This window comes from Triturus cristatus, chromosome 11 (genome assembly GCF_964204655.1).
Source record: "Triturus cristatus chromosome 11, aTriCri1.1, whole genome shotgun sequence".
In the NCBI taxonomy this organism is placed as follows: Eukaryota; Metazoa; Chordata; class Amphibia; order Caudata; family Salamandridae; genus Triturus; species Triturus cristatus.
In genome coordinates, this window is record NC_140594.1 from 571,746,304 (window position 1) to 571,770,655 (window position 24,352).

Sequence of the window (24,352 nt, forward strand, 5' to 3'; positions counted from 1 at the left end):
AGCTCAGAGCCTAAATGATATGAATTCATGCACTTCATCGCTGGAATTCCTAATATGCCTTAGGGTAAGTCTACATTGTTTTGGATTTATATATGAATACTGGCATTAAGGTCACCTTAGTTTAACTTGAAAATATTAAGTATACATCATCATTGCTTACTCAAGGGGGCCCAGCAATCACACGGTTAAGTCGGACAAGCCAGGATCGCTTCCTCCGCCTTTAATTCGAAAGATTCTTGGGTACTGGTGACATCTTACCTCAGAGAAATATTTACAGTCTCTTCAAGTCTTCCAAAGGCATCTTCACGGTAGCCCAGCAGCAAGCATTAATGATGCAGAAACCCGGGAAGGTATGTCAAAGCCTCGCTGATGTTAATACCCTTTAGAAGTGACGAAAGAGGTGTTGCCAGTATTTCAAATGGGCCTTTGTCCTAAAAAATATTCTTCACATTTTGGTCGCTTCTTTTGTAGTTATTGTTACATATTTCAGATGTTCCTTTATGTGAGCTTCCTCAACCTATTGTGTAAACACTTCCAGTTCCTCGAGTATCGTCATTACTTCTCTTTTGTGCATGTTTATTCATTACCAAACCAGGCACTTCAACCTAAGACATGGAAGACATTCACGCAGGGAACTCAAGGTCTGATAAACAAAGGTAGGTTGCAATCGCAAAGCCTGCGATTCGCTTAGTCACGTGTTTGCCCCGCCTTTTTACTATTTGGAAAAGCTGTTTTACGAGCCCGAAAAGTCCTTTCGACTTGTGAAATGGGTTTTACGACACTGCCCATGTCATAGCATTAGAGGGCCCTCCTACCCTGGATTTGGAGAATACTGTTTGAATGGTTTATCTGACTACAACTGCAGTCACAAACCATTGATCAGGTATCAGCAACTCAAAAGGTGGCTTCTGCCTGCTCCGGAAAATGGCGGCTGTTCTCATGGGACATGCTCCCCTCTGAATCGTGAGTAGGGTGACCAACTGGCATGGGTGCAAATTCAGGACAGTGAGTGGAAAAATTCAGGACAAAGGGTCAAAATTCCGGACAAAATTCAGGGCAGAAGGTCAGAATTCAGGACAAAAATTCGGGTCAAAATGTACGTTTTGCAGACACATCAAAGGAGGTTGCACAATAATACAAATAGACAACCAACACAAGCACAAGTCAAAATAACTTTATATTATGTTGAGAGAACCTTGCACTGCATCTGTTGTGTGTGTGAGTGAAACTTAAACACCTGCATTTGCATATTTAAAAAAAAATGAAGAAAAAGATAAAAGTTGAAAGCTTCTCAGATCTTACATGCGCCCCCTCTCCCCCACTGAAAAAAGACACCTGATCTGATCAATCATTCCATGTGATGTGTAAAAGCTAAGGTGGCTCAGAGGGCCAGGGTAAACATGAAAATAATAACAGCACAAAAGAAGAAACTTTGCACTATTGGAGAAAAAGAAATAAATAAGGAAGGACAATTGTATTTGTACCATTATCACTGCTTGTGTGACTGTTTAAGAGGCTAACAGTGGATGCACCTGGGTAACACGCGCAAAAATGAAACCTCCATCTCCCCAGAGCTTGGCCCCTGGTGAGGTGACAGGAGCCCATAAACAAAAGCAGTTTGCCATGCCCTGAGGCTTTGGCAGGAGGAGGCCCAGCAAATGAGGTCACTGGCCCATTATCATTCTGTATGTGATAATTAGGCCGACATACAGAATGATAATGAGCCAATAGCAGCCTGTGCTAGTTTGGGGAGGGGCTGCTGCAGGCCACTGATCACAGCAGGAGCGGGAGCTGGCCCCCTGCAGTGAGAGTTACGGAACTCTCAGGCTGCTTGCAGGGGGCGGCTCGCTCCAATGCCTGAAATTACGGACAAAAGGCGTCCGTGGGAGAAACCCTAACGCCTAATGGACAAGAGGCCCAAATTACGGGCACTCAGTGAAATTGACGGACAGGTGGTCACCCTAATCGTGAGGTAGCCTCAGGCAGTGATTCAGAGGACCACTGCTTGCTCTCACGGATGTATTCTCAAATGGGATTTATTTAAATTCAAAAGCAGCACGGGTGCCTTTAAATGGACACAGACTGCTTTTTAAAAAAACATTTTCCCCACGTGTGAATGCCAATGCAAGGATGTAGGTCTGCTGTCCCTGGCAGGCCGTCATCCCTGCATTTGCAGCCAATCACAGGGGGTGCGAGACGGCCTATTAGTAGATAGCAGACTGCATTCCGATTCACAAACCAGTAGGTGTGCAGGCTGCATAATGCTGGTTTGAAAATGGCAATCGTACGTCATCAGGCCCTTAGTTGCTAAAGAGGATATTAATGCAATTGTAAGGTTCTGTAATCGATATTTCTTAACAGTAGGTGCTGTATGCTGCTAAAACTGTTTCAAAACTCAGAAACGATCCAATTGATCTTGATTTTTTCAGTTTTTGAGCTTAAATCTCACCACTTTGTGGAAGAGGATGCTGTGATAAAGGGACGACCTATCCCATGCCAACAGTCGAAAACCAGTTTTTAAAACCCTTTTTTTGAATCAATCACACACACACACGCACGCACGCACGCACGCACGCACGCACACACACACACACACACACACACACACACACACACACACCCACTGTCAAAATAACAACCATTCTAAAAATGCAGTTAAATCAATTTAACAAAGTTTGATGACCCATTTTTGCTCCCTAAAATTGCTGTGGGCTACCATATATGCCTTCATCAGTAGCCTATTTTATACCCCAAACACAGTTTTCCCTCCCTCCCTGCTCCATTAGATGAGAAGCTGCCACCACGAGGATCTTGCCTATATTTCACCCTCATATACAGTGAAATCCAGCTTCCCCACAGATAATCCAAGTAGCTCCCAAAGACATGGCTTTTGCCCAGCCCCACTAAGCATGTTGCAGAACTTGCGGGTAACCTGATCATAGCGCAGGACGCATTACCACAAGCAACACAGGACGTAGTCTGGAAGGAGCAGGACATGCTGAAGTGGAGGGTACTGGGCGCCCCTTTCTACTGGGTGTACCGTACTGCAGTGGTTTCAAATGGTCATGATGATGGGACCAAGAGAATAAACTCAAGGGGCATTGAGGTCTCATATCCAACAAGTGTTTACTAGGGGCAGCAAGGTTTGTGGAGGCTTGAAGGAGACTGAAGTACTGAAATGGGGTCAGGATGCATTTTGAAGGTGAACAAATCATTCCACCCACCCCCATGCTTACGGCCCACTCTTTTGCAGTATTAGAGTGGTGGTCTGTTGGAGCACTGGTTGTGAGATGCAAGTTCTGTTGTGTCGCATTTAGAAGACAGTGAAGTAGAAATCATTACCACCGAGTGGGTTAGTTAGGAAATAACAGTCGGTGTTGTAGGGTACAAGGATGAGAACAGATTAGCCATCAGTACCCCGTGTAGGCTGGTGGAGGCAGATTTAATGGGAACAAAATGGAGAGGCAGCGGGGATATGAGCCTGAATCAAGGCCATGAGGTTCAAAGGTGGTTCAAATGGGGACAGTAATGACCAAGAGAGTTTACAGACGAATGAGTGGAGTGGAAGCCATGTGGTTAGTCAGTGATGGAATGTTTGCAGACATGCCCTGTTCCCCAAAATGAACCCTTTTCACGTCAGTCCTCAGAAGTGCCGGCTGCTCAAAAGTACATCCAGATAGGAGCACTCCCTGAACCATCTGAAATAGAAGCCAGCATGCAGTAGATTCAGGGGCGTAGCTTCAGGGGGGTGTTTGGGGTATTACACCCCCTAATACATGTATTCAATAGTAGATAGTTGGGTACAGGGTCTTTAAGTCGGGTATTGGGAGGTGTGGGTCGAATTTGACTTGGGATTTTTACATACTCATGCAGACAAAAGCACAAACACAAGCTCTTTAAAAGGTCTTAAAACTGGTTTATTTGACAAAATATTGAGTTGTAAAGTACCCCTCACAATCCGAACTCCTCTCCCTTCCTACTGCCCCTTAGGCCCCCCTCCTGCCCTGCTTCTCATAAAATGTATTTTTCCGTGATTGTTGGAAAATCTGAAGCCTCCCCCCCCCAATCTTACTGCCCAAACTACACCCCTGGGTAGACTTCTCTCCCTTGAATAAGCATGTGCTATGTGGACCCTAATGTCAGGTCCTAGGTTGGCAGACACATTTCCATTACACAACCACAACAATAGCAACGCTAAGCATAGCTGAATCTCTCCTACGAAGAACAGGCGTGGCTATGCTTTTTCATGTATATTGTAACATAAATTGTTTTTGTGGAAGGTGCATATGTCTGTCCTTTTTCAAGATAGCTTAAAAGTATTGTACAGTTAAATGCCAAACACAAAACAAAGGTTTCTCTTTTCCCTTATTAACTATGTTTGCCAGTCTTTCTCTTTTAAGATCAGCCACAAATCCGACCCACCACCACCCTCATACTGTTTCCCGTCAGAGATTACATAATATGCCTTCCCTTTTTTTGTAGAGGATATAAGAACAAGAACAGAGAAGTGGTTTTAATAAAAGCGTATAGTGGTATTTGTTAGGACATACCAGGAAACTCCGGCCAGGTTCAATGAGTTCTCAAGATTAGATAAATAAAGGAAATAATGTTTTTTTTTTGTATGTTGCTCTTCGCGCTTGGCTGTACTTTTTCATTGAGAAAGTGGACTGGGGAGGACAAATTAAAATGTGTTATGCAAGGCTAGTCTATATTACAATCCCTGTTTTAATTTTTGAGTTTTAGAGCTGTCGACTTGGGAAACCAGGTTTGAGTCTCTGCCTCGGCTCAACATTCTGTGATGCTGGGCAAATCGCTTAATCTCATCGTGCCTACAAATATCGAATGTAATGTGGGGCTCATGCAAAGCGCTCTAATTCCCTTGCGCCAAGTTCGCGCTATATCACAACAGCAAAAACATAGGACATTATTCTGATGGGCCTGTAAAAAAAAATGCAGGGGGGAAATACCGTTATCCCCCAATTGCCCACAGCTTGGAATGAGAGGGGTTTGTGCCAGAATGAGATTGAAAATGTGCCAGTTTTCGATGCAGCGACTCTGGCACTGTTTCTGTGGTGGGTATACTTTGCTTTGAATGGAAGCTAGTTATTTTGCAAAGTGCCTGAGGTTTTTTGCATCTCAGCGCTGCCTTTCTCGTGTTTTCTCAGGGGAGGTGACTCATCTCCATCGTTTCACCTCAACAAGAAGTAGTAGTTGTGGTTGTGGTGCACCACCAGAAACTTGAACCTTCTTCGCCGTCTCATGCCAAGCATCCTCCCATGCTTCTTTAATAATTCTGAGTTTAATATGGACAGTGGAAAGTTGACATCAAAAGTATACCGGGTGCAAAAAAATCTGTCCGCTGAGGTTCATAACTCACTATTAAAAGTATATTTGTGCACCAAGGCACGTAGATCAGAGGGCCATACGTGCATCAATGGACTGAGGTACGTAGTTTGTCTGGCTACAACACTATCGTGATTTAAGGGCCATTGTTCATATGATTATAAATACATCTGTATACTAAAGTGATGACTCACTTGGATGCAAGTATATTTAGTCAAGACCTTTTGATTTTACTAGATTATATTGATAATTTGCTTACTTGTAGGGGCTTTCCGCCAGCTCGTCATCCATTGGACAGCTGTTGTATCATTTCCATTTTTGTTCTGCCTCCTACAGCATATAGCCTGGGGCAGTGGGTCAGCCTAGGTGAGGCATTTGCTAGTTTCACTCTGAGTGACAAGATCAGGGGTGTAGCTTCAAGGGGAGGGGTGCTCAGGGTGTAAGCCCCCAAATAAATACATTATTTGCTTAGTAGTTGGGTCTGGGAGGGTCTGTTATCTCTGTGTCAGTTTTTCTCGCTGTGAAGCAAGAATGAGCAACAAAACAGTGAACTTTGATGTAAACAGCAGGGAGCTATAGACACGCCGATCTGGTAGCATACTTTCAAAATGTGAAACCAGATAACCAAAAATCAATATCGGTTTCGCTGCTTGTCCAGATTGTGTTATCCTCAGCAAATATTTTATTTCACAGAGCCTCCTTTTTCTTTATTATCGCATATGAGCAGACTTTAATGTACTTGAATTCAGAGTGTGTACTGTAAATCACCTCTTATATTTGATTTACTAGACTGTAATGTTGTTTCATCGATAATAATCTAGGCCACTTTTAGGGTTTACATGACTACTGACTTGCCTCATAGTTCACTAACAGCTTTGTCGTTGGGAGGCAAGTCATGAATATTTCTAAAAACTATCACTTTTAATGCAATGATACAATCTGCATGGTAAAGAAATACCCTTTTTTTTTAATTTTGAAGAGATTGTATCATATTTTCACATTATGCTTGCTGCACAATCTACATGCCAAACATTTTCATGTCTCGGCTCATGCACAGACTCTTAGGGACAGATTGCGAGTTTGGCGTTCCTTGGACCGCCAGGCTCATGGTGGCGCGGCAGTGGCAGATCCAGCCACTGCTACACCGGAGGTCCGACAACCCGATCACGACTCGGACAGTTGGACCGTACTAGGACTGCCGGCTACGCCAGGGAACCGCCGTTCCCTGGCATAGGAGCAGTGATCAGAGGTGTAGGAGCAGTGGTCACAGGCAATATGCTTTGTGGGACCATCAAGGTCCCGCCAAGCATATTACGTGTTCCATCGCCATGAAAAGCCTGGCAGAGCGGAAACAATGGGGGCCCTAGAGGCCCCCCCCCCAGTGCCTCAGAATAAACGTATTTTGGGATGGTTCCATGTATATTTTTGTGACCCAGATATCTGTGTCTATAGATGGCTTTGAAATACTTATGAAAAGGGTACTATGTAGTCTAGTTCGACAGTGCTTTACACAAATATGAAGTGTGCCAGGTGAAAACAACAATGTAGGAATAAAGATCAAAGTTGAGTATTTGGACAAAATATCGAGCTTTTAATATTGTGAAAAAGAAATATCAGAAAAAAACTATGGCGATATAAAAATATCGAGATGCAGAAATATCATTGTCCAGAACATCGTTTTTTTAGATACGTAATATTATTGATAAGAAGGTCGTTGTTTTAAATCTAATTTTCAACAATATAGTTAATAAAAATATCGTTTTTTAATTATTTTAATGTGTTTTAGTGCATATATAAATTTTATGTTATTGTTTGTATAATTGTTATTAATTTTTGAAAATATAGTTTGAAATTTTAGGTGATGTAGATTTTATAATTTAATTGCTAATATTAATTTATACTGTCAAAGCAGGTTGTTGAGTTTGTAGGGCGATAGGGCGGGAAGTTAATCAAATAATAATGAATTATTAATTAAATGAATATTTTTAAGAAAGTAAGTGATTGATATTAATTTTGTACATTATGTCATATTGATTTATTTTAGTTTTATTTCAGGTGGGGGTTGCTAGGTTTGTAGGGGTACAGGGTAGGAAGTTAATTAAGTAATAATTAAATATAATTAGGTAATTTGTATGAATATTTTAATTGATTATTAATTATGTATATTGTATAATAATTTTATATTCTAGGTGTGGGCTGCTGGGTTTATAGCAGTATAGGGTGGGAAGTTTATTAAGTAATAATTAATTAACAATTAATCATTAATTAATTATTTAATTGATTACTAATTATGTAAATTTTGGTATACTAATTTGCTTTAGTTACATTTTAGGTGTGGGCTGCTAGGTATGTAGGAGCCCACATGAGCCCGGGACTCATTTGTGCACAGCATGGGGGCAGGAGACTACAAGTCCCAACAACGCCTGCGGCTGCCGCCACGCAGGACCAACGTCAATTCGCGCCTGGAGCCGCTCTTTACCAGCGCGGGTCTCCCACAGCACGGGAGCACGGTATTCTTGTGTGCACAGCGGGGGTCAGGAGACCACAAGTCCCGACAATGCCTGCGGCCCCCACTGTGCAGGCCCCATGTCACTTCGCGCTGGAGGTGCTCTTTACCAGCTCGGTTTCCCGCAGCGCGGGACGTGTGAGGGTGGACCCGGGCAAAGCCCCGGCCAAGGCCTGACCCATCTGCGGCCGAACGAGGCCGGGCTGGGCCAACACTCTGAGGCCTTCGTTCCTGTGAAACTTCATTCACCCTCACCTGACAATCTGAGTCTATGCCCACTACAAGGTATTGTCTATTTATTTCGCTCTTTTACTTCCCCTATACTCTTTGGAACAGCCCGTACTTTTACCACTAACTTGTGCTGGCTCGGTGTTGTGTTTCATGACTTATTAGTTGACTGTTTAAAAAGCTGTTGGGACTCAGGGTAGGAAAAAAGGAGGTGACTCCCGTCCCACTTCAGCTTCTGTAAATGAACCTTCCCCAAAACCTACTTCCATTGACCGGATGCTTCAGCATGTTGCTAGTGCCATCAGCAATGAAATTGCCAGAACCGAACGGAGGCATTCTATTAACACAGACGGGCCCAGCGTGGGCTCCCCTGGCCCGTCTGCCGGCTTCTCTATGATCACGCACACAGTTTCACCCTGCACCAGTGTCGAGCCTTCCTCCCTGCAAGGTCACATAGTGAAACCAGCAATGTCTCCTCCCTCTGCCATACCCGCCGACTCTTCTAACAGCCCACACAACGAGACCTTGCCTACAATATCAATAAATAAAGTCAGACGCGGCAAGACGTGCAAGCAGACGGCCAGTCCTCCTATGTCTTCCCCAGTGTCCGCTCAATTGCCCGCACCTGAGCGTGGGCCGGAGACGACATCGCCCTCGGTGGTAATTACAGATGCCCCAGAGAATTTAGTCCCAACCTTTGTTCAACTACCACAGGTCGACAGGTTGCATCTTTTCAACTCCATCAATGAACTTCTAGAAACCAACCTAAAGTCTTTTTCTGAACATTTGTGCTCACGTATCATCACTATTTTCTCCCCCCTAGTTTCACGCCTAGACTCCATTGAGTCCAATCTGGCCACATTGGGCATCAACTCTCTAGACTCAGTCAAAGGATCTTCAACTATTCCCCCCCCCCCCCCCCCCCCAGACTTTGTACTTTGTGTAGAGTGCCCAGCGACACTCTGGAAAAACTTGTACCAGCAACTCAGGTTCTGCCCTCTCCCAGCATTTTGCCAGCCCAAGCTGCCCACCTGCACAACATAAAATCTACTTCTGGCCAGCTCGCAGACCAAGCACGCCCTATCTCTTCCCATCTTGTTAACAATGTAAGGCTCCCAGGGGTCAGAGAGGCACCACTCCATTCCTTGACACACTCACAACTTCCAGTCATTAACCTTCCCCCTGCAGTAGGCCCGTATGTGGTCGTATTGAAAGGGGCCCCCTCATTGCGCCCAGATCAAAGTGAATATCACAAGCAGCTTTTCAATAAAACTCTAAACTGGTTGGCTCGACACAAAGGTCTGCAATATCGGCACGCCAAGGACATTCAGCATGTTAGGAGATGCGCTTGGATTAGCTCAAACCGGCCGGACTCATATGGGGACTTCATTGTGATTAATTGTAGACTTCCAGAGCTGGCTTATCATTTGTTATTCAATGCCAGTACCAGTAATGGGGCTTTCACTACTATCTCTATGGTCCCTTTATGCTTCTTTTACAGGCCCTCCCTTGATTCCTGGCTGTGCCCACCCAATTCAGTGTCAGCTAGTCGCGCCCTTGCTTTCCCCCCTCCTAACCATCATAGGGACGCAAACACACACAGAGACATTTCTGCTCCGACAGCTACCAACAGTCAACCCCCTTTTAACACCTTTCCGCCATCCCAGGTCCCACTGAGTACTCTCCCTGTCTCATGCCCCATATCCACATCCAATAGGTTTGAGGCACTCTCTTATTTAGATTGACGCATTGCTCCATCAGCCACTCTAACACCTGCCCCTTTGGGCACCCTATCATTGGTAGACAATCCCTCAGAGTCAAATACTGCCACCTTGTTGTCAGAGCTAGCGGTGGTCGCATCCCACACCCACACCTCACACTCACACCACAGATCTCTCTTCGTCCTCAGTTGGAACGTGGCAGGCCTCAAAGGGAAGATCAACAACGATGATTGGAGGTCATTTGTATCTAAATTTGATTTAATCCTTCTACAAGAGACCTGGCTCACTGAAGCTTTGCATTTTAAGGGCTATGCTTGTTATTCAAGTCTTGCCACTCCCTCTCCCCACGGCCGAGCGGCCGGCGGATTAACCACTTGGGTTAGTGTGAGTTTACAGGTAGAAGTTATACAGATTAACTCTAGTTCCACTGCCTTTTTAGTATTATTAATTCGAGCACCACAGACAAGCCTGGCTTTTTAATTGATACATTTTTATAATAATGATTTTACCAATGCTAGCTGTTCACACTTAATCAGCCTATTTAATTTTGTATCCCTACTACAATCTAAGGCTAATTTTAGCGTTTTACTTGTTTACTTGTTTCTTTGCAGCGATTTTAATGCTAAAATCAATCATAATTTAGTCATAAATAGGCACCATACTGGGCGCCGAACTATCTAGATATCTTACTGTTCACGGTTTGGTCGATCTATTTGAAATTCTTGGGGGTGCATGCATTACTCGGACATCATTTAGAGGGGGCAGAAGAGCTTTCCACATAGATTATATATTTGGCAGCCCAGACTTTTTACCTTGGTTCTCCATAAGTGAGATCCTGCCTACAGATTGGGGTGATCGTAATGCCTTAAGTGCTTCCATGTATTTACCGCTTAAGGGCTTGGCATATAATAGTAACTTAGCCTCCATTACACAACACTCCGCAGAAGGCCTCCGCCTAGTGTGGCATATGAATAATCCCAAAGAGTCACTCACAGCCTTACTTAAGTTACACCTTAACAAATGTCTCTATTGTCTCGGGGAGAACGTACCGGACTCTATGGCCCTATGCTACATCCAGCTAATGTGCGCAATTAGGGACTCTATGCTTAAGCCTAACCGTACCCTAAATATAAACCCAAGATGGTTCGATGGGGATTGCTCATTGGCAAATAGGAGGCTGAGGAAAGCCCTAAATGCACGACCCAGGAATAGGTCTGAAATCTCCACGGCGCGCATCGAGTACAAAACCGCCTTCGCAATTAGGAAAAGGGAATTATACATCCAAGACTGGGAACTTCTGGAACTTGTGTCTCAGGGACAGGATAGTAAATCCTTTCGGGACTCAGTAAAATTAATACGGACCAGGAATTCTCCCATTAATCCCCCTCCAAAATAATATCTCTGGTGCGGACTGGGTCACCCATTTTGCCTCTATTTACCACACTGAGGAGGAGCCAATCCTGTCCACCACTCTTCACACCACATTGCAGAATTCGCCCCCTTGTTTGCTAACTTTTGAGGAAGTTGGGTTGGCCATTCAGCACAGTAAGGGAGGGAAAGCCCCAGGCACAGACAGGGTACTGATGGACCTGGTTAAATCCATGCCCGAAATGGGGGGCCCTCTCATCACAAATACTTTTAACACTTCCCTATCTCTTTCTATCCCTACCTCATGGTCTTCTGCAATAATAGTCCCCATATTCAAAAAGGGAGATGGATTGTCGCCCAAGTGTTATCGACCAATTTTGCTAATTGATAGCATGAACAAAATCATTGGCAGAGTCATTTATGACCGCTTGGTCGAATGGGCAGCTGATAAGGACATACTCTCCTCTTTTCAATTTGGGTTCGACCTAAATTAAGTACGAACGAACAATGTCTGAATTTAGCTTTGACAATCTCCAAATATACTAAGGCCAAGCGCCCCCCATCTATTTAGCTTTTATGGATTTATCCACTGCCTTTGATTCAGTAAACAGAACCAAACTTTTGTTAATGTTGCTGGATCAAGGCGTGGATCCCCCCTGGGTGAATTTTTTATACTGTCTGCACTTGGACCTCACCGCCCGGTTCTGTTTAAATCCGCTTGGCGAGCTTTCTTCTGAATTCTCCTTAAAGAGTTGGGTGAGGCAGGGTTGCATATTGACACTTCATTTATTTATTATATATTAACGGTTTAACAGCTCACCTAGCCTTTTCCCACACAGATATACCTAGAATCGCAGGCTCCCCAGTTCCCACTCTGCTGTACGCTGACAATGCAGTATTGCTGGCCCTTACCCCAAAAGCCCTGACACACCAGGTGGACTTTTTTGTTTCCTTTATAAATAAGCTGAACCTTAACACTAATTATTCTAAGTCGCACATCATGTCCTGTGGCCCAGGTAAACTAAGACTAAATAAAATCTGTATTAACTGGAATGTTTTGACGTCCGTTGAGAACTTTGTCTACCTGGGATAAAATTTAAGTTCCTCACGGTCATGGAATCCACATTGTGCTCAGGTCTGTACCAAGTTAAGCAAAACTGCGGGCACAGTTAGCAACCTCATCAGACCGCAAATTAGGGGGACACTGTCTCCACCTTTGAAATTTGTTAACTCCCAATGTATCAGCGTGGCCACTTACGGAGGGGGAGTTTGGGGTTTTAACAAGTGCGGCTCCATTCAGGCGCTTTCTCTGAAGGTCTTTAAGTGCACCCCCATCCATCCCCTCTCTCACCATGCACTTCGAGTTAAACCAGGGTTTTATTGAGGATACGATTCAGATGGCGCCGCTTTTATTATGAGTTAGCATCTGGTTGAACCCAGCGGCCAAACTCTGTAAGGATATTATATCCGACTGCATGACGTTGGACAAGGCATTCTCCATACCATGGTTGAGCTATTTATGAGATACTTTTGGCTCCCTTGGTACCCTGGTGGTACTCTGAACCCAGCCATATTCCCAATAACGCCATGTCCAAGGTGAAATCATTATTTAAGGCTCACCGAGAAAATATCAGGCTGAAATCTGAGCTATCCAAACCTTTGGTGCTGCAATACTATAGTCTCCTTTATACTGACGATTCCTTGCTGTATTTGGTCTTGGACTTGTCTAGATGGGAGCGCTCTTTACTTTTCCGCTTCAGAGCTGGGAAAATCTACTGGTCTCTCTTTTTTAAACATTTTTTAGATCCTGAAGGGAAGACGGTCTTCTGTTGTCCCTGCGATAATCACACTGTATAATCTTTGTTGCATTTTATGTTTTTCTGCAATTTGCACAGTTTAGCACAACAGCACTTTCTGATTCCCCTATTAAGGTAGCTAGGCCTTCATCGCTGCAGTCCCGCTCTCCTTCACTTACAATCCTTGTGCTCCCCTGAAATTGTCTTTTCTGTCTGTGCCTTCCTGAAAGCAGCAATTAGGACCAGACACACTATGTTGGGCTAGTCCGACAGAGCATTATGTGCAGCATGGCACAGTGCACTGAACCCGGTAGATGCGTAGGGTTTACTTAATGGGAGGTAGTAGGAGCGCATGGCGGACCCTATCTTAGTTTTTTTGCCCTCTCTCTATCCCCCCTCTTGGTGCTCTAATCCCAGCTTTTATCACTTATTCTGTAACAGAGCACTGCAATCTGATTCTGTTTCTGCATCTTAGGTTCCCTTTTTTCTGATGTCTGATGTATTCTCTAATATATCACTTTTGAATCCTGAATTGCTCCCTGTGCACCTCGCTAAACACTTTTTTAACTTCTGCTAAGTTTAATTCTGCTTGTGTGTTTATAGCTATGTGTAATATTCTTATGTAATTTTATGGTCATGTTGCTCAACTCGCTTGGGTATCTGATGTATTAGCTGACGTTTTAGTCTCGTACGTCAAAAGTCTTTTTTCGTACTTTTAAATACTCCTTATTATACAACTATTTTAAACTCCTATGTATGTTTACAGTTATGTGCATTATTTGTATGTACTTTTATGGTCTATAGTTCTTAAGACCGAGTAAAGGTTTTTGAATTGAATTGTATAGGGTGGGAAGTTAATCAAGCAATAATTTAATAATACTTATTTTTTAATTGACTATTAAATCATGTATTAATTATGTAAATTGTTTAATTGTTTTATAATTATATATATAATGAAAGAGAGCCCCCCCGTTTTTTTTGTCTCGTTGCAGAAAGCCTATGAATGAGATTTGTGAGACATCAAAACGCGTCAGGCAACAGCACACCTTTCCACAATGCGAAGGAGCTTGAAAAAAGAAGTCCGAATGGACGGTTACTTGGCGAGTGCCCCGCCAAGCTTTCGGGCGATTGTATAAAAAAAAAAATATATATATATATATATATATATATATATATTACCTACTGGCAGTCGACAGTAGGTAGTTATAGTTAGGACCTATTTTCCATAGGAAATCCGCAACATTCTATTTGGAATAACGTTGGCGCCGATTGACGAATCTTCGCAACATTTTCCAAACTTTTGGCCAGCTCTGGTCCACTCCTATTCTGAACATTTCACAGAGATTGGTCAAGCGGGGCCGAGAAAAAATGGGGGTCCCAAAACGCGTTTTCCCCATGTATTTTCCCGTAGGACCTGTTGACGCAGCTACAGCCCGAACTGCTGAACGGAATTACACCAAATTTGGCAAAGAGCTAGTCCTCAGTTCAGACTCGTGCCTTTTGCTTAAATGGTGTAAATCCGTTCAGTAGTTCACGAGAAAATTAGAGTTAAATAGATAGATATATCTGGGCGGAGCCTAACCACACATCTCATCGTGAGATCTGATTGGCTGTCAGTTCTTCATCCAAGCAGTGTTGGCAGCCATCTTGGGACCAATATACATGATAGCACCTCATTAAAAAGCATTGCAGTTAATAGAAGGTTTTAAGACTTTAGTTACATTATAAATCATTTGTTGATGGTACCATAATCATTTTAGGAATTTTGGTGTGTTCTAAGGTGATTTTACCATGTAAAAAAGCCTTCTGCTGTGATATCATGAATCATGTTTGAGAGAAAACTATTTTCTCATGCTTTTCCCACAGAGGTTTGGAAGGTACTTTATAAGCTATAAAAACACACTTGTAGTTCCCTGAGCAAACTAAACATATCACAAGCTTCAATTTCAATTCATAGAAGTCATTTACGGATCACAGATAAGTATATTAATAAATAAGGGCCTTGTCCAATCTGCTTCTTCTTTTTATAGTCTCTGTGATCACAGCTAAGACATTTCTCCTTAGGAGACTTGTTCAAACCGTAGGCGCCTCAGTGTTCAAAGAGTAATCCAAGTCCATATATGACTTTTGCAGAACAGAATATTTATTTCGATTTCAACAGGTTCAACAGGTCATAAAAGAACAGCCAACACGTGTTTCGTCTAAGGATAATATTCCATAAGACTTCCTCAGGGCTGTAATAAACAGATATACAGCACAGTTATTAGTTGCATTCCTCTTAACAAAACAAGTTCGAGGTCCCTACCTAACAGGGAAAGACAACCCGTGTTAGTGTGAAAATCGAAAAGAATCAAGTACCAAAGTGTGACAGAAAATGTAATCAATACACCCAAACCACCTTAGTCACACTCAGTTATAAAGAACAAAAGGGGACAAAAGGAGAGAAACACCACGACTGGTGTCAGACATCCGAAATAATAAAGTCACCAAAACAAGCAAGAAATTTCACCATGTGTCAAAAAAAGTCAACCCAAAAATACCAAGCTGCAAATATTATAGAGCACTCACCCTAGCTCCAAACTTTCAATAATGTTACCCGGAAATAACAATTTGGGTGGCCGCAGTAGTACCAGCCGACCCAACTAGATAAAATTTACCAGAAACTTTCGTTGCCTATAAAAGGGAAGAAGGAAAGGCATATGTGTACAGAACTCAATTTTTTATATAAATAAAGCCTGTTAATCCACAGTCATCTAGTATATAGCAGCAGCAGCAATTTCGTACCACAATATTCAAATACAAAAAATGTTCATAAACCATCCAAGAATAAAAAGAGATAAGGATGACCATACGGACAGCTCAACAATATTGAGTCCGACCTTGTCAACCCGTTTGTAACAATAAAAAATTGAGTTCTGTACACATATGCCTTTCCTTCTTCCCTTTTATAGGCAACGAAAGTTTCTGGTAAATTTTATCTAGTTGGGTCGGCTGGTACTACTGCGGCCACCCAAATTGTTATTTCCGGGTAACATTATTGAAAGTTTGGAGCTAGGGTGAGTGCTCTATAATATTTGCAGCTTGGTATTTTTGGGTTGACTTTTTTTGACACATGGTGAAATTTCTTGCTTGTTTTGGTGACTTTATTATTTCGGATGTCTGACACCAGTCGTGGTGTTTCTCTCCTTTTGTCCCCTTTTGTTCTTTATAACTGAGTGTGACTAAGGTGGTTTGGGTGTATTGATTACATTTTCTGTCACACTTTGGTACTTGATTCTTTTCGATTTTCACACTAACACGGGTTGTCTTTCCCTGTTAGGTAGGGACCTCGAACTTGTTTTGTTAAGAGGAATGCAACTAATACCTGTGCTGTATATCTGTTTATTACAGCCCTGAGGAAGTCTTATGGAATATTATCCTTAGACGAAACACGTGTTGGCTGTTCTTTATGACCTGTTGAACCTGTTGAAATCGAAATAAATATTCTGTTCTGCAAAAGTCATATATGGACTTGGATTACTCTTTGAACACTGAGGCGCCTACGGTTTGAACAAGTCTCCTAAGGAGAAATGTCTTAGCTGTGATCACAGAGACTATAAAAAGAAGAAGCAGATTGGACAAGGCCCTTATTTATTAATATACTTATCTGTGATCCGTAAATGACTTCTATGAATTGAAATTGAAGCTTGTGATATGTTTAGTTTGCTCAGGGAACTACAAGTGTGTTTTTACAGTGGCAATTGTTTACAATTGTAGGCAACAGCGTTGGGTGGTGGCTGTTTTGTTCCCTTCTGATGCAACCCTTGTGATCATTTTGTCTCTCTTTTTCACTGTCTTAATCACTAATTGTTTGCGCAGGTTATACCTCACTGCCCGTCTTTTTCTTTGCTTTATAAGCTAAACTGAGAGCATATTTTCTGTAAATTCACATTATCTTTCTCAGTCATGTGAGAATGAAGTCTGACTTTCTCAGTAAAACATGTACATCCAACAAGGGCAGAGACTGTCAGTTGATTCCTTTGTGTTCTACTGCAGCTTCCCAGAGTGTTCTAAAGAACAACTAGAGCGCTAACAGTCCCACTTATGACAAACATATTGCACACCTGAAGACATCTTGATTGGAATAAAGTGGTAACTCTTAAAACATTTAATTTAAAAAGGAACAAAATGAGGGGGTTCATTTTGCCATAGAAAGTATGATTAGTGCTGCAGAAAGAAAATTAGGGCACATTTTGAGTGACTTCTCAAATCCTCTTCTATTTCATTAAAAATTCTGACATGCAGACTGAAACATGCACTTTCAATACCAGCAGCAGACTTCCCTGGTGAGCAGTAGCTTTACTACAGTGATCTAATAAGCAACTAGAGTGCTAACATTCTGAATTTATGGCAAATGTGTGACACATCTGAATGCCTTCTTGATGGAATCAAAGTAAAAAAATGAAAGTATTTCCTACTGAGGAGACTGTAGTAAATGAGGAAATTAGGAAACTTCATAACAAATAAATCTCCCAAGATGGCCACCAGAGACAAAAGAGCCGAAATGCAGCACAAATATCACCCAGATGTAGCCCACATGTAGCCCACTGACAGAAGTATGCAAAACACTTATTTTTGGTGTGTTTGCAGTTTTATATAGTGCAGACTTGTCAGGTATTGGAGTGCTTTACATGAGCATTGGTTACATCACACAAGATCAAATTCATTTTGGTTGTAGACATGGGGAGATTAAGTGATTTGACCAGAATCACAGGATGTTGAGCTGAAGTAGAAACTCCAACCTGGTTCCCCAGTTGCAAAGTCTGCAGCTCTGGAAGTAACACCACATCCTCTCCCCTAAGTGCAACATTTAATCAAGTGGTCAACTGGATAAAAAAACATAAAGATTACAAATAATTTAAAAGTTCTTTGTCGGTATTTGAAAACTCAGAAAATATGTCCTTATTTTAGTTTGTTAGAGCACTAACCATAATTTTGATGCAAATAAGACCCTCTCATATATGTAATTTCTAAAGGAAATGCTCAAGGTATTACAGTTTTGATTACATCAAGATGACGTCAGGCGTTCCACACTTTTGTAATAAATATAGAATGTTAGCAATCTAGTTGTTCATTGGGATACTGTTGAGAGGCAGAGACCAGGGGCATGGACTCTGAAAATTGAAGGCAGGTAGGAGAGTGCAGAGGCAACAATTTGACCACACTGGGCAGGCAGGAAGGGCAGTGGCAGCACAACAGACTATGGAGGGCAGTGGAAAGGGGGGCAGGGGTAACAAACCAACAATACAGGACTGGCAAGAGAGGCTGTGCCAATATAATAGACCATTGTGGGCAGAAGGAAGAGGCAGTGTTAGTACAACCATACATGCCAACAGACCCGTTTCAGCCAGGAAACGTCCAATGTTTTTAAGCTCAAATGGGCTTTATTTGATCTGTCTCCTGTCTACAATCTCCTATTTTTCAATGTAACTCAAAGGGGAAAATCAATACCCCAGTTCTTTTTCAAAACCTCGCTCTTACCAAGTTCAAAATGTTCGCAAGTATGGTACATTGGATCATGGTAGGCAGGAGGAATTGGGGTAGGGACATGGACTCGGATAACAGAGGACAGGAGGGACATGGAGAGGTGCACCAAACTGACCCTACAGGGCAGGCATCAGTGTTTGCTGCAGCACAATACACCACACAGGGCATGCGGGGCGGGAGTGCAGCACAACAATCCATAGAAAGCAATAGGGAGGGGACAGGACCATGCACATGGACAACAGAGAACAGAGGGGAAAGAGGCAATCGTAGCTAGCTGACCATAATGGACAGACAGGAGAGAAAGCTGCAGCATAACAGACCATAAAGGGCAGTAGGGACGGATCAGGCGCATTACAATGGGACAGACAAGCCAGGAGGGAGGGAATAGGGGTCTGCACATGGAAACAGAGGGCTGGGGGCAAGGGGGAGGGGCAGGAGCAGCAAGATGACCATGTAGTTCAGGCATGATGGGCACTAGAAACAAGACACACCATGGAGAGCAATAGTGAGACTATGATGGCATACACACAGACCATGGAGGGAAGGTGGGAGAGGGTCAGGGGCAGCTAGCTGACCACACAGGGAAGGTGGGAGGAGCCATGGCAGCACAGAAGACCATGCATGGCAAGCGGGAGGGTTAGTGGCAGCACAATGGCTATGATGGGCAAGAAGGAGGGTGCAGGGGCATGCACAAAGGACCATGGAGGATGGAAGGGAGGGTCAGGACCTGGGCACAGACAAGAGAGTTCAGGGGAAGGGGCCTCACAACAGACCGCGCGGGGCAGGCAGGAGGAGCAGTTGCAGCACAACAGACCAGGGAGGGCAGAAGGGTGTGGCAGTAAAATGGACCATGGAGGACAGGAGGAAGGGGATAGGGGCATGGCATGTGGACAGGCAGGGTGGAGGTGGCAGGGACAGGTTACAGTCATCTGACAATGCTAGGCAGGTGGGAGGGGAGTGGCAGCTCAACAGAACACTCAGAGTAGATAGGAGTGGCAGGTCCATGGAACATGGTGGGCAAAAAGGATGGAGCAGGGGCATGCACAAAGACATCGGTGGGCAGGGGAAGGAGGATAGGGGCAGCAAGCTAAGCACAGAGGCTAAGCAGGAGGTCAATGATGGGCCATAGAATTGGGCAATGGAGGGCAGGAGGAGTGGACAGGTACATCATGCTAAATGGAGGGCAGTGGCAGCACATCAGACCATGAATGGCAGGAGGGAGGAGGCTAGTCCATGGATTCAGACAACAGAGGATAGGGAGGAGGTGGATGGGGCAGCAAGCTAACTGTTCAGAGAAGGTGGGTATTAGGAACTTTATTGTTTTTAAAATGTGTGTCTGTGCGAACTACTTAAAATATGAACAAGTATGCAGCATAATCTCACTTTTGTTCAGGAAGAAGAGGACGTTTGTGACTGTGACTCCGGGCTCACGTGGCAGAAACACCCCCTGACCCTCCACCCCCCATCGCAAAATGTAATGCCTGTGAAAAGGGTAGGTGGGCGCCGCGTTATATAGAACATAGTCCTGAGAGCACGATTGAAAATGAAAACTAGATACAGTATATGGTATAAACTATGCACCAAAAAGTGTGATATAAGATGAACCGGGGCGTGAAATATAATATGCAATACATTTTGTGCAATGACAGATTCATTGGAGAGTGCGAGATAGCACAGGCACTAGCGCGTGCTATGCGATATGCGCCTTGGAGTGTAATATGCACAGGGCAGTGTTGTGTAACCTAACTAGTCTCTAAAGTTGCAATATAAAATATGTGCTGGGGAGTGTAACGTTGCATATGCACTGTGACAAAGATATGGATCCCAGATTGTAATATGTATGGCATAGCGCTGTGCGTTATAACATAGGCCATCGAGGAAGGCACGTTAGATGGGGCAATATAACCCGTGCGAAGGCAAGTGTGGCATGACATATTCACGGGGTGGTGTTACAGGGCACATGGGCTAGAGAGTGTCATAGCATACGCACTAGCTGGTGGAATACAACACAGAGGTGTGTGGCACTCGGCGGGCACTGGTGGGTGTAACACAGCATTGGGCTCAGCCAGGAGCACGCTGTGACTCTCAAGTGAGGTTCGTCTCCTTTCCAGAGAGTAAAATAAAAAGTATTACACATTCGGCGGTGGATGTGTGTTTTATTAACCGTGAGGGGGGTTTCTTGCATAGTTTGGTTGAATTTTTGTCGAATCCCCTTTGAATGGCTTGGTGTGCGTGTGTATTAAATGTGCCCGTCAATAGCTACCCATGTTTGTATAAATAAATGACAAGGGTGTCTACTTGGAGAGTACCCACCGGCGGGGGCGCCGGGATTAGGCACGGCAGGGCGTCAGACACGTCAGAGCTTCACTAGCGGTGTAAATACATTCCACGTGGATTCATTGTATGCATAGTCGCCTTTTAATGAATATCACACAAATCGTCATGGTGATAGGTACATACGGTTTGTCCAGCATGTCCTAGGTGTTTTTATAAATATATATATTTTTTTTAAATAATAAAAAACAATGGCCGGCCCCGGGGGATGGGGTCCCCGGGGCCATAAGTGGCCTGAGGAGGGGGGCATCGCAGCCCCCCTCCTGAAGAATTAAAAAAAAAAAGGCCATGACCCAGGGGTTGGGGTCCCTGGGGCTGATTAAGGCCTTGGGAGGGGGGCCAAGCGGCCCCTTCCAAATTTATTTTTTTCAACAAAAAAAATTAGGGTGCAGGCCCTGGGGGATGGGGTCCCCAGGGTCAATAAATTAGAAAAAGAAGGGGGGCCACACAGCCCTCCTTCTTAAAAAAATAAAAAAATACAAGACCGGCATCGCGCCGGAGGCCACGCCCCCTCCTTGCAGCACTCTGCAAATGCGCCCCCTGGCCAGTTGTAAGTTGGGGAATTAATTCTTCTTCAATACTGAGGGTCCCTGAGGGCCAACTAGCCCAACAGGTATCTCCAATATGCGCCAGGGAGCTGTGTTGCAGACAGGTGTTTTGAGGCCACGCCCCTTTTTACACCTCTATGCAACTCAGCTCTGTGGTGCTTACTGGAGGTACCTAGTGGGCTAGTTTGACCCTAGGGACCCTTAGGATTCAAGGAGACGTAATCTCTCAACTCAGAACGGCCACAGGGCGCGTTTACACAGTGGTGAAGGGAGGGGACGGGGCCTGAGGTGACGTGTGCAAACACGCCCTGTGGCGCGTTTTAAGTTGGGGAAATAATTCCCTTTCAATCCTGAGGGACACTGAGCGCCAACTAGCCCACCAGGTGCTTCCAGTAAGCGTCACTGCTCTGCGTTGCAGAGAGGTGGTGCAGGCCGTGCCCCTTTTTACACCTCTCTGCAATGGCGCTTACTGGACGTACCTAGTGGGCTATTTTGCCCCTAGGCACCCTCAGGATTCAAAGGGACTTAATGTCCCAACTTAAAACGGCCACAGGGTGTGTTTACACAGTGGGGAAGGGAGGGGACGGGGCCTGAGGTGACGTGTGCAAACACGCCCTATGGCACGTTTTAAGTTGGGGAAATAATTCCGCTTCAATCCTGAGGGCCCCTGGGGGCTAACTAGCCCACCAGGTGCTTCCAGTAAGCGCCACTGAGCTGCGTTGCAGAGAGGTGGTCCAGGCCGTGACACTTTTTACACCTCTCTGCAACGCAGCTCTGTGGCGCTTACTGGAGGTACCAACTGGACTAGTTGGACCCTAGGAACCCTCAGGATTCAAATGAACTTAATCTCTCAACTAAAAACGGCCACAGGGCGTGTTTACACAGTGGTGAGGGGACGGGGCCTGAGTTAACGTGTGCAAACACGCCCTGTGGTGCGTTTTATGTTGGGGAAATAATTCCCCTTCAATCCTGAGGGACCCTGGGGGCCAGCTAGCCCACCAGGTGCTTCCAGTAAGCGCCACTGCGCTGCGTTGCAGAGAGATGGTCTAGGCCGTGCTCCTTTTTACATCTCTCTGCAACGCAGCTCTGTGGCGCTTACTGGAGGTACCTAGTGGTCTAGTTGGACCCTAGGGACCCTCAGGATTCAAGGGGACTTAATCTCCCAACTTAAAACGGCCACAGAGCGTGTTTACACAGTGGGGAAGGGAGGGGACGGGGCCTGAGGTGACGTGTGCAAACACGCCCTGTGGCGCGTTTTAAGAGGTAGTTTTAATCCCCTGCCCTATTATATACTAGGGGCTTACAGAGGAGGTCATGCTAATCACAGGGGGACCCCAACCCATAGTGTTCCCTAGTGTATGTAGGTGTTTTCACTGTATTCTGAGTGTCTTTTAACATAGCACTGGCTCTAGGACTGGTTAGTCAGACTCAGTTACCACCAGTATCCGTCTGAAAAAGTTGAGGGTATAGGATGATTTTGCAACAAGGCTTCTTTCTGCTCTTCTGTTTGTTCTTTCTGCACATTATCCTTCTTCCTGCACTTTTCTTCGTCTTTGAGGACTTCTGTTGCTTCTTTCTGCATTTCTTTTTTTTCGTTCTGTGCGTTTTTTCTTCTTTCTTCACATGTCCTATCTCTGTAGGCATAGTTAGAAATAAGCATTTAAAAAACCTTTGAAATTCACTGAAAAAACCATAGGTTTCAGGCACGTTATAGTTAGGAATTAGCATTTAAAAAACCTTAGAAATTCACTGAAAAAAACATAGGTTTCAGGGGCTTTATAGTTGCTGGACTTTTCACTCGTACAAAACCGTTGAAATTCCACGTTATAGTTGGTTCAGCTAACTATAACTCGCGCGCCCGCATATTACATCACTCATGACATGGTCAGTGACATCACTGATGACATCATCCTTGTGAGAGTGGCAGACCTCCTCTCACCCTAATATAACCTTTGATACACACATTCAAAAATAGAAACTAAAATTTTCAAAACAATGGACATACCAATACCAGTTACAACAACCTATTCAGTAATTCTAAGATCCACATACACATCCACTCATTCACCAACAGTACTATACAGTCACTCATACATGTACTCACTCATCATATGTACTCATACACCTATACATCCTGTTACACAACGCCATGCATCCATAGAGTTACTCACACACATAGTCACTCATGCTAATAAAGATTCAAACATCCATTTACTTGCATATACAGTTATACACACACCACCACACTTACTTCTACAGAAACTTACACATGCTTAGTCTTTTAAACAATCACTTATAGAAACACATACTTATTCATACAGGAACTCTTCCAATCTCTCACTCTCACATATACTCACTTATATACACCAATAGTCACATATACTAGTTTAAAACATATGTAGTTACTCATAAAGACACTATTGAGACAGTCATTCACTCACTAACACACCCAGGCACACACTCATCCACCCCTACAGTCCTGCACACATGCTGTCTTCAACACATACAAACAGTGAGTCACTCATTCATGCACCTATGCACTACGTAATACCCCCCGCTGAACCATACAGACACTCAGACACTCATATTGATACTCAAAAAACCAACTAATAACCTATATAGTCACTCATGTAGCTACTCACCAACCCATGCAGCCACTTATACACAAAGTGAGAGACTGATACGGATATTTACATATTTAAACATTACTCACTAAGCCATGTATTCACTAAGATTCACTTAGTCAGTTATACAATCAATTTTTCAAAAACAAATCATCCATTTAGACACTTATATACCCATTTATTCTTCCATCGACCTTGAGATATACATATATAAAACATATGTAATTTTCAGAAAAACACACATTCACTGGATGATGTCATCAGTGATGTCATCAGTGATATCATTTGAGATATCATCAGTGATGTCATGAGTGATGTCACTGACCATGGCATGAATGATGTAATATGTGACATCATC

General features: G+C 43.8%; 1 protein-coding gene across 2 annotated transcripts in view; it reads right to left on the reverse strand.

The window, feature by feature from the left end:
* The window catches only part of LOC146785103 (uncharacterized), a 237,101-nt gene that overhangs the window by 40,426 nt on the left and 172,323 nt on the right, over positions 1 to 24,352 (reverse strand). Inside the window, exon 1 of one of the 2 annotated variants that reach the window (XM_085636105.1) lies at positions 259 to 302. The exons of the other annotated variant lie outside the window; for it this stretch is intronic. The gene's annotated coding sequence lies outside the window, so the exon portion shown is untranslated. Of the gene's footprint in view, positions 1 to 258; positions 303 to 24,352 lie in introns of those variants that run through there. 2 annotated transcript variants of the gene reach the window in all.